Below are 9776 nucleotides of genomic sequence, written 5' to 3'. Positions count from 1 at the left end.
TGGTCTTGTGTCTTCATTTCTGTGCTGAGTCAGGTGGGGAATGGTCATTGTTACCCATGTGTATTCTGTTTTCCACCCTCGGTTTTCAGGAAGATTTATAAAGTCCTGACACCCCTCAGACGTGGGTGATGGCGTAGAATACAGCACTCTGCCTTGTCCCAGACCTCCTGGCTTTGGGAGCCACACCCGGTTGTCCCTGCCACACCACTCCGGAAGTAGACCTGGTGGGGGTAGGCAGTGATGCCCACAGGGAGGGGCACAGTGGCTCTGGGGGTGTGGGGTGCTGGGGGTATATGGGGTGGTAGAGGGTGCTGCCCCAGAGGGCGCAGGACCCATCACTGGTGCCAGCAGGGACCACAGAACCTGCAGCAGGAAACGCAGGCCGGGAGGTTGGGGCTGGCATTGGATTGCAGAGAACACTGGGAGCAGTGTGTCCTGGAGAAACCGCTCTGTTTTGATAAAATTAGGGCTCTCGACCCCCGACCATACTCCATTCCTTCTCCTTCCCCCCACCCCATCCACCCGGCATCCACCCATGTCCACAACCCAAACATCCACCATCCACCTTCCACCACTAACATCCACCCCACCCCAACATCCACCCCCCATCCACCCCACCCCGGCATCCACCTCCCACAGCCCAGGCATCCACCCCACGCCCAGCATCCACCCCCTTCCCGCATCACCTCACAGCCCACTCCTTTTGGGGCTCCGGGTCTGGCTGGAGGCAGCCGGTGGTCTCGGCTAACGCCCGGCTCCACAGGCGTCTTTGAGAATGCTCGGCGGCACAAGATCAGGGGAATCCAAGGAACCCCTCAGGGTCAGAGCTGACATCGCTCAGTGCTTTGTGATCTGGAAACTGGAGGCAGGCTCCCAAGCACTCAAGGGAAGACATTAAAGCCTGAAGCCCAGGCCTGGAATTGCTGCACAGCGAGAGGAAACAACATGCGATGTGTGGGGTGGGAGATGAGCAACGACTGAGGGTGGCTGTGGCGGGGTCGCCCGGGGCCCGTCAGCCGCTTGAGAAAGCACAACACAAAAAAATGCAAACATGCACATTTACTGCTCGTTCTGTCTCCCCGAAGAGATCCTGACCCAGCCCGCGTCAAGTCCTTCTCCAGCTCCTGCATGAGCTCCCTGCACAAGGCAGCAGCGCTGGCCTTTGGCTGACACTACCAGGAGATGTGTTAGCCCTTTCCAGAGCCGGTGCACTGAAACTCTTTTGTTCACAGCAGGACTGTTTTATACTCTTTGGGGGCTGTAGGTCCTGCGTTCCAATCCTAGCTTCATCTCCGCCTGGAAGCTGTTTGTTTATTCTGTCTCAGTTTTTCTTCTGACAAGTGGGAAGTTAGAGACACAGTATGAAGAATGTTACTGATTTTTTTTTTTTTTTTTTTTTTGGAGGCCGGAGTGCCGGCTCTGTAGCCAGGCTGGAGTGCAGTGGCCGGATCTCAGCTCACTGCAGCTCATGCCTCCCGGAGTCAGCCATTCTCCACCCTCAGCCTCCCGAGTAGCTGGGACTACGAAGAGCCCGCCCTGCGCCCGGCTAGTTTTTGTATTTTTAGTAGAGGCGGGGTTTCACCGTGTTAGCCAGGATGGTCTCGATCTCCTGACCTAAATGATCCACCCGTCTCGGCCTCCCAAAGTGCTGGGATTACAGGCCCGAGCCACCCAGCACCCGACCTGATTTTTTAAAGCCAGCATCGCCAATTATGCGTGGGCTGCATCCATTTCTAAGGAGATGCTTATGTTTCTTTTCTTTCTTTTCTTTTTTCCCTTTTTAGGACAGTCATAGCTGCCCAGGCTGGAATTCTTGATGTGGCATGACCTTGGCTCACTGCAATATCAGCCCCGGTTCAAAGTTCTCCTGCCTCAGCCTCTGAGTAACTGGGATTACAGGCGCACCACCATACCGGCTACTTTTTGTATTTTTGAAGTAGATACAAGCGTTTCACTATGTTAGCCAGGCTGGTCTTGGACTCCTGACCTCAGGTAATCTACCTTACCTCGGCCTCCAGTGCTGGGATTACAGTAAATGGGAAGCCACCGGCGTGAGCGGATGCTCATGTTTCTGCTGCAAGAGATTTCTTGAGCTGAAGCGGCTGGACTTCCTGGGTCGAGTAGGGACTTGGAGAACTTTTCTGTAGCTAGCTAGAGGTTTATAAAATGCACCAATCAGGGCTCTGTAAAGACGCACCAATCAGTGCTTCCTTTAATAGACGTTTTAAAATGGAGCCAATCAGTACCCTGCTGGAAATGGACCAATCAGCAGGACATGGGCAGGAACAAATGCAAGAGGGGCCGTGGCCCCCACACACACACACACCCCTACACCCCTACTGCCCCCTCCACCCCTCCCAGCCAGCAGTGGCAACCCGCTGCTGTTCACAGTAAATCTTGCTGCTGTTCACTCTTTGGGTCCATGCCATCTTTAGGAGCCGTAACACTCACCGCTAAGGTCCGTGGCTCCATTCTTGAAGTCAGCGAGACCATGAACCCACTGGAAGGAACCAACTCTGGACACACCTGGACGTGGCTTCCAGGTCACAGCTGTCAAGAGAAGACTCAGACAAGACACAGGATGGAATGCCCACAACCCCCAGACACAGAGATGGAAGGGCCGCACAGGACACAGAGATGGAAAGGCCGCACCCTCCCCTCCCCAAGGACACAGATGGAGAGGCTGCACCCCGGAACACGCACAGGTGGGAGGCTCCATCCCCGAACCCACCCCACCCCACCAAGATGGAGGCGCACCTCCCCCGGAACACACACACAGGTGGAGAGGCCGCCCAGCCCCCGAGGAACCCACTTTGGGTGGAGGCAGCACCCAGACACACACACAGGTGGAGAGGCCTTGGAACACACACAGGTGGAAGGCCGCACCCCCCGAACCGCACAGTGGAGAGGGGCTGCGCCTCTCCTCCCTTGGAACCACACACACAGGTGGAGGCCTCCCCCCCCGGAACACACACAGGTGGAGAGGCCGCGTCCCCCTGGAACACGCTGGGTGGAAGCCGCACCCCGGTACACACACACAGGTGAGGCCTCCCAGAACACACACAGGTGGAGGCTGCACCCCCCACACACACACAGATTGGAAAGAGCCTTAAACCCCCAGACACACAGGTGGAGGCCTTCCACCCCAGAACACACACACAGGTGGAAAAGCCCTTTTGAACACACACAGGTGGAGGCCCAGCCAGAACACAGGTGGAAAGGCCGCACCCCCCACCCACAGAACACACACAGGTGGAGAGGCCGCACCTCCCGGAACACACACAGGTGGAGGCACCCTACAGACACACACAGGTGGAGAGTCCATACCCAGCCACACACAGGTGGGCCGCACCCCACACACACAGTGAGGAGGCCGCACCCCCCCGGAACACACACAGGTGGAGGCAGCACCCCCACCCGAACACACAGATGGAGGGCCGCATCCCTCCCGAGGCCACACACACAGGTGGAGGCGCTTTTGGAACACAGATGGAGAGGCATCCCTCCCCCGAACACACACAGGTGGAGAGGCCGCACCCCCGGAACACACACAGGTGGAGACGTGCACCTACCCCCAGACACACGTGAGGCAGCACCCCCAGACACACACGGGTGGAGGGGCGCTCTCCCGAACACACACAAGTGGGAGGCTGCATCCCCGGAACCACACAGGTGGAGAGGCAGCCGCCCCCTCTCCCCAGGTTTCCTGGGTGGAGGGGCACACCCCCTCTCCCGGAACACAGGCCCGAGGAGGCAGCACCACCCGAACACACAGATGGAGGCAGCATCCCTCCCCACCCCGAACACACACAGGTGGAGGCCACTGGCCAGATTTTGGGTGGAGGCCGCTTGGGTTTTACAGGTGGAGGCCATTGCCACCCCAGTTTTGCAGGGGTGGAGGCCACCCCCTCTCCCGGAACACGGGCGGAGGCCGCATCCCCAGGAACACGGGCGGAGGCCGCATCCCCGGAACACAGGTGGAGGGGCCGTGCCCACCCCGCCGGAACACACGGGCCGGAGGCCGCACCCCCCCTCCCCGGAACACACAGGCGGAGGCCAGGGCCCAGCTGTGCATGGATGACTCCGGGCTGAAGTGCAGCCGTGGGTGCCGGTGCCGGTCTCCGTCCTTCACAGGAAACAGGGAGGCCGGGGCCGCCAAGCCATCCTTCCTATTACTCGGCCCCTGTGCCCGCCTCCCACAGCCCAGGCTGTGCCCGTGTCTGCTCCACCGCCAGCCGGACGAGACCCCGGGGCGTGCGGAGACAAGACCTCAGGCGACCGGTCGCGGTCCTCCCTTTCCCCGCGGCCCGGGGCGGCACGGCCGGCTGCAGCGCCCCCTCCTGGAGGCGTCAGCAAAGTGTCGCCTTCTCCGCTGGGTGTCAGCTCGGACACCAGGAGGGACGCGCTTGGAGGATGTGGGTGGCCCCGTGGAGAGCCGCGCAGAGTCGGCGGTCGCCGTGGTCCTGGCCCAGCTTCCAGGCCTCCCATTGCCAGGGGCAGGCGGCTGGGAGCCTGTGGGAGGAGGTGTGGGAGCAGGCAGGGGTCCGCAGTGATCCTCCCGGCTCCAGCCACCCTGCACGAATGTAAGGCCTCTGCCGCGGGCCTCAGTTTACCCATCTGTAGATGAGCAGGTGACAGGTGAGCTCCAAGAATTAGCCAGATTTGAAGCCCAGTGCTGGGAACACAGTGGACACATTCCTTGACTCCTACTGTCCCCCTTGCCCCTCTGCCTCTCACGCTCATTCACGTGCACAGTCAGACGATCCACTCGATCTCCTTTCTGTATGTGGTTCCGTGCTCACACTCACACACGCTCACACAATCCATGTCCCTCCTCTCTGTATGTGGTTCCGTGCTCACACACACGCTCACACAATCCATGCCCCTCCTCTCTGTATGTGGTTCCGTGCTCACATTCACACACGCTCACACAATCCATGCCCCTCCTCTCTGTATGTGTGTCTCTGCTCACACACATGCTCACACTCATACACACAATCCACACCCCTCCTCTCTGTGGTTCCGTGCTCACACACACACATACTCACACTAACACACACACACTCCACACTCCCTCCTCTCTGTATGTGCATCCCTGCTCACACACACACGCTCACATTCACACAATCCATGCCCCTCCTCTCTGTATGTGCATCTGTGCTCACATTCACACACTCATATGCTCATGCACACACACAATCCATGCCACCTCCTCTATGTGTATCTGTATTCGCGCTCTCACTAAGACGCACACACAATCTACACCCCTTCTCTTTGTATATGCATCTGTGCTCACATGGTCACACTAACACTTTCACACACACACACAATCCACACCCCCTCTCTGTGCATCTGTGCTCACACACATGCTCACACTAATGCTAACGCACAATGCACACCCTCTCCTGTCTGTCCGTGCTCACACGCTCACACACACATAATCCACACTCCCTCCTCTCTGTGCGTCTGTGCTCATACTCACACACACTCACACACACAATCCATGCCCCCCCTCTCTGTACGTGCATCCATGCTCGCACACAGGGAAGCCAGGAGCCCCTCCACCCCCACCCTGTTGGCTCTCATGTGGGTTGTGTGGATCTGGAAACCTAAATTCCTGATTTCGATCATTGCATGAAGCTTACGTAAGAAAACGCCCTTGTTTGCGGGGAATCCACACTGAAGTATTTAAGGATAAAGAGGTCACTTCCTCTGAGTGCAAGGAGTTGCCAGGCCGGGTGGGGAGGGTGGGACTTACGGCAGCTCCAGGAGCCCCTGGGCCCTTCTCAGCTCCCATCTGGCTCCAAGGGAATGGGAGATGCCCATCCCTGGGGCAGATCTTACCCCTCCTCAGACCCCACTCCCCACTCCCCACTCAGATGCCCCATTCACTCATTGGCTCAGAAAAAACGTTAGGTAGGTAGCAGCTAAAGAGATGACAGATTATTGATAGATGATAGGTAATAGACGGTAGGTGATAGATGATAGAGGATAATAGGTGATAGACAATAGGTGATCGATGATAGATAATAGGCCATAGACAATAGGTGGCAGATAATTGATAGGCTGGTAGGTAGAGAGACGAGGTGGTGGAGTGTGATAGAGCGGATGGGGTGGAATGCCAGATGCTGGAGTTTGGATGTTAACATTTGACCCCCAGCGTTCAAGGTGGGGCCTGGATGGGAGGTGTTTGGGTCATGGGGCAGATATGAATGGGTTGGTGCCACTCTCAAGGTAATGAGTGAATTCTTGCTTGATTACTTACTGTGAGGAATTTTTTTTTTTCTTTTGAGTCTTGCTCTGTTGCCCAGGTTGGAGTGAGCGGTGCAATCTTGGCTTACTGCAAGCTCCACCTCCCAGGTTCACACTATTCTCCTGCCTCAGCCTCCTGAGTAGCTGGGACTACAGGCGCCCAGCACAACGCGCAGATAATTTTTTGTATTTTTAGTAGAGACGGTGTGTAGTGTGTCTGGAGTTGGTTCCTTCTGGTGGGTTTGTGGTCTCGCTGACTTCAAGAATGAAGCTGTAGACCTTCGCAGTGAGTTTTACAGCTCTTAAAGGTGGCACGGACCCAAAGTATATATAGCAGCAAGATCTATTGTGAAGTGTCAAAGAACAAAGCTTCCACATTGTGGCAGGGGACCCGAACAGGTTGCCCCTGCTGGCTGGGGGATATGGGGGGTGGTGGCCAGCTTTTATTCCCTTCTTTGTCCCTGCCCATGTCCTGCTGATTGGTCCATTTTACAGAGTGCTTATTGGTCCATTTTACAAACCTCTAGCTAGCTACAGAGTGCTGATTGGTGTGTTTTTACAGTGCACTGATTGGTGCATTTTACAAACCTCCTAGCTATTTCACAGGCGGGTGGTGTGTTTTTATGAAACTGGTGGTGCATTTACAAACCTCTAGCTATTTCACCGGGTACCGTTCGTTGGTTTTGAGAGCACTGATTTGTGCGTTTTGCAGGCACTCCTTCAGCACACACAAGGTGCCAGATTGCATTTTGCCGCCAATCCTCTTGTAAGAGACAGAAAAGTTCTCCAAATTTCCGCCATTAAATCAGCTGGCTATTCTCAGCAGCGTTTCACTGTGCTGAGTCAGGATGGTCTGATCACCTGACCTTGATCCATGGCTGGCGGCAAAGTGCGGGATTACAGGTGTGAACCACAGCACTGTTGATAATTGATTTTTTGGCCGGGTTTTGCTCTGTGGCTAAAATAGAGTACCAGTGGTGTCATCTTGGCCTCACTGCAAGCTCTGCCTCCCAGGTTCATGCCATTCTGCCTCAGCCTCTGGTAGCTGGGACTATAAGCCCACGCCACCACACAGATAATTTTTTTTTTTTTGTGAAGGTTTGCTGGCTGGGATGGTCAGTGAGCCTTGTGATCTGTGGTGAGATTACCGAATAGAGAGACTGAGGAGCCTGAAGCTGTTTCAGTATAATAAAGAGTAGTTGGAATAAGAATGATTTATAATACAAATTCAGATATAGAGATGATGCGTGGACATTATCAATCATTGTATAAGCTTGGCCAAGCTTTTAATACATTTGTATTTACTAAGCCTAACCTAGGAATAACCAGTGGGCAGCAAGGACTAAGGTGCTGAAGAGGGACACTGTGAAGTGTGAAGAAGACAAAGAGTGAGCCTTCTGTCGCCCGCGTGAAAGAGACAGGGACTCCTTGGTCAAGCTGATAGCGCCAGTGTCTAGAAGGCACCACGTTGCCAGCAGACCCGTGAAAGTCTCCTTTCCTTGGAGGGAGTGAGACACTCTGCTCAAGCAACTTCTGGAAGGCTGGATGTCCAGGCCTGCCCGCCCAGTCATCTGGCAGCCTAAGCCCTCCCTGGTGCTGTGCTTCCAGCAGTCCACGCTCCTTGTCCACTTTCATGCCTCCTCCCGTACTCCTGGTTCCTCTTTGATTTCGTGAAGACAGAGGTAGAAGAAGAAATAGTGAGAAGTCTTAAAGTCTGATCACTCCTATTAAGTGCATAGAAGAAAACGCTGACATATGCTGCCCTCCCTCTCTACTTCGGCTACCTAAGAGGGAAGGGCCCTGTGTCCTGTGATCACGTGACTTGTTTCACCTTGTCAATCACTTAGAAGATCCACCCTCCTTACCCTGCCCCTTTGTCTTGTATGCAATAAATATCAGCGTGCCCAGCCGTTCAGGGCCACTACCAGTCTCCACGTCTTGGTGGTAGTGGTCCCCCAGGCCCAGTTCTTTCTCTTTATCTCTTTGTCTTGTGTCTTTATTTCTTACAATCTCTCATCTCCACACGTGGGGAGAACACCTGCTAAGCCCCGTAGGGCTGGATCCTATAGTGATCCGCCCACCTCGGCCTCCCACAGTGCTGGGATTACAGGCGTGAGCCATTGCTTGCTTCTAGCTGAGAACTGATTGTTATAAAGAGTCTGGCATGGCCAGGTGCAATGGCTCAAGCCTGTAATCCCAGCACTTTGGGAGGCCGAGGCGGGTGGATCACGAAGTCAGGAGTTCAAGACCATCCTGGCTAACACAGTGAAACCCCATCTCTACTAAAAATACAAAAAAATTAGCCAGGCGTGGTGGTGGGCGCCTGTAATTTCAGCTACTCGGGAGGCTGAGGCAGGAGAATGGCGTGAACCCAGGAGGCGGAGCTTGCAGTGAACGGAGATCGCACCACTGCACTCCAGCCTGGGCGACAGAGCAAGATTCTATCTCAAAAAATAAAATGAAATAAAATAAAAATAAAAATAATAAAATATAGGGAAAAAGCTGTATTTTAATTCAAACATCAGCCATGCAGAGACTCCCTGCCCTCATATATCCCAGCTGAGGTCCCAGGTCCCCCACCCTCCTCCGTTGCAGGCCATTAGGGCCAACTCAGTTCTGCGTGTGCCTGTTCAATGTCCTTAGAAGCCCAGCAGTGAAGGGTGTGGTGTGCACGGCCCTGCCTTCCCTGACCCCACCTGGCTGGCCTCCAGTTCACCACGGCTTCCCTGGCAGGCCCAGTTCACAGGCTTCCTGGGCACTGCCCACTGTTCCAAAGCAGGCCAGTCCCACGGAGTTGGGAAGCTGCCTAGACCCCCACCTTGCCAGCAGGCCTGGGAGCCAATGGTGGGGGTCTTCCATCCACTCTTGGTCTGAGCATCCAGCCCTGTGTTCACAACCAGGACTCCAGTGACCATCCAGTCCCCTAGCCCAGTGCCCAGGAACAGGTTAGATCCACTGGCGCTGGCTCTGGCAGCTCCCTTGATGCCGTAGAGGCTGCTCTGGGCTGTTCTCCAAGTCACTGGGCTCCATGCTGAGATCAAGGCGGGCTTCCCAAGGGGATCCCACCTGTGTGTGAGGCCCCCACCCTCCACCACGCAGTGCAGGAAATGCCGGCCCCTCCTGCCTGAAGCTGCTTCCAGTGGCTGGCGGGACTGTCTAGGCTCTGTTGCTGTCTCTCAGCTGCAAGCCCTTAGTCCCAAGGCCCGAACTCCCCTCCCACCAGGTGGGGCGTCTGGGCCCCACGTGAAAGGGATCCGAGGAGGACAGGTGTTTGGGTGGGCGGCGCTGCAGAGCTGCAGCTGGTTGGGGTGGTGCAGGCGGTGGGTGAGATCTGCCAGAGTCCATTCCCTGTAGTGTTCAGTGCCGGGAGTGGGCTGGGGCTGAGGTGGGGATGCTGGGGGGGAACTCACAGCAGCTCTAGGCTCCCCTGGCCCTTCAGCCTTACCATCTTTCATCTGGCTCCAGGGACACGGGAGAACCCAGACCCCAGGAGCCAGAGCTCACCCCTCATCAGGCGCCACTCC

Source organism: Papio anubis, chromosome 11 (assembly GCF_008728515.1).
Source record: "Papio anubis isolate 15944 chromosome 11, Panubis1.0, whole genome shotgun sequence".
NCBI lineage: Eukaryota > Metazoa > Chordata > Mammalia > Primates > Cercopithecidae > Papio > Papio anubis.
This window is presented reverse-complemented; position numbering follows the sequence as displayed.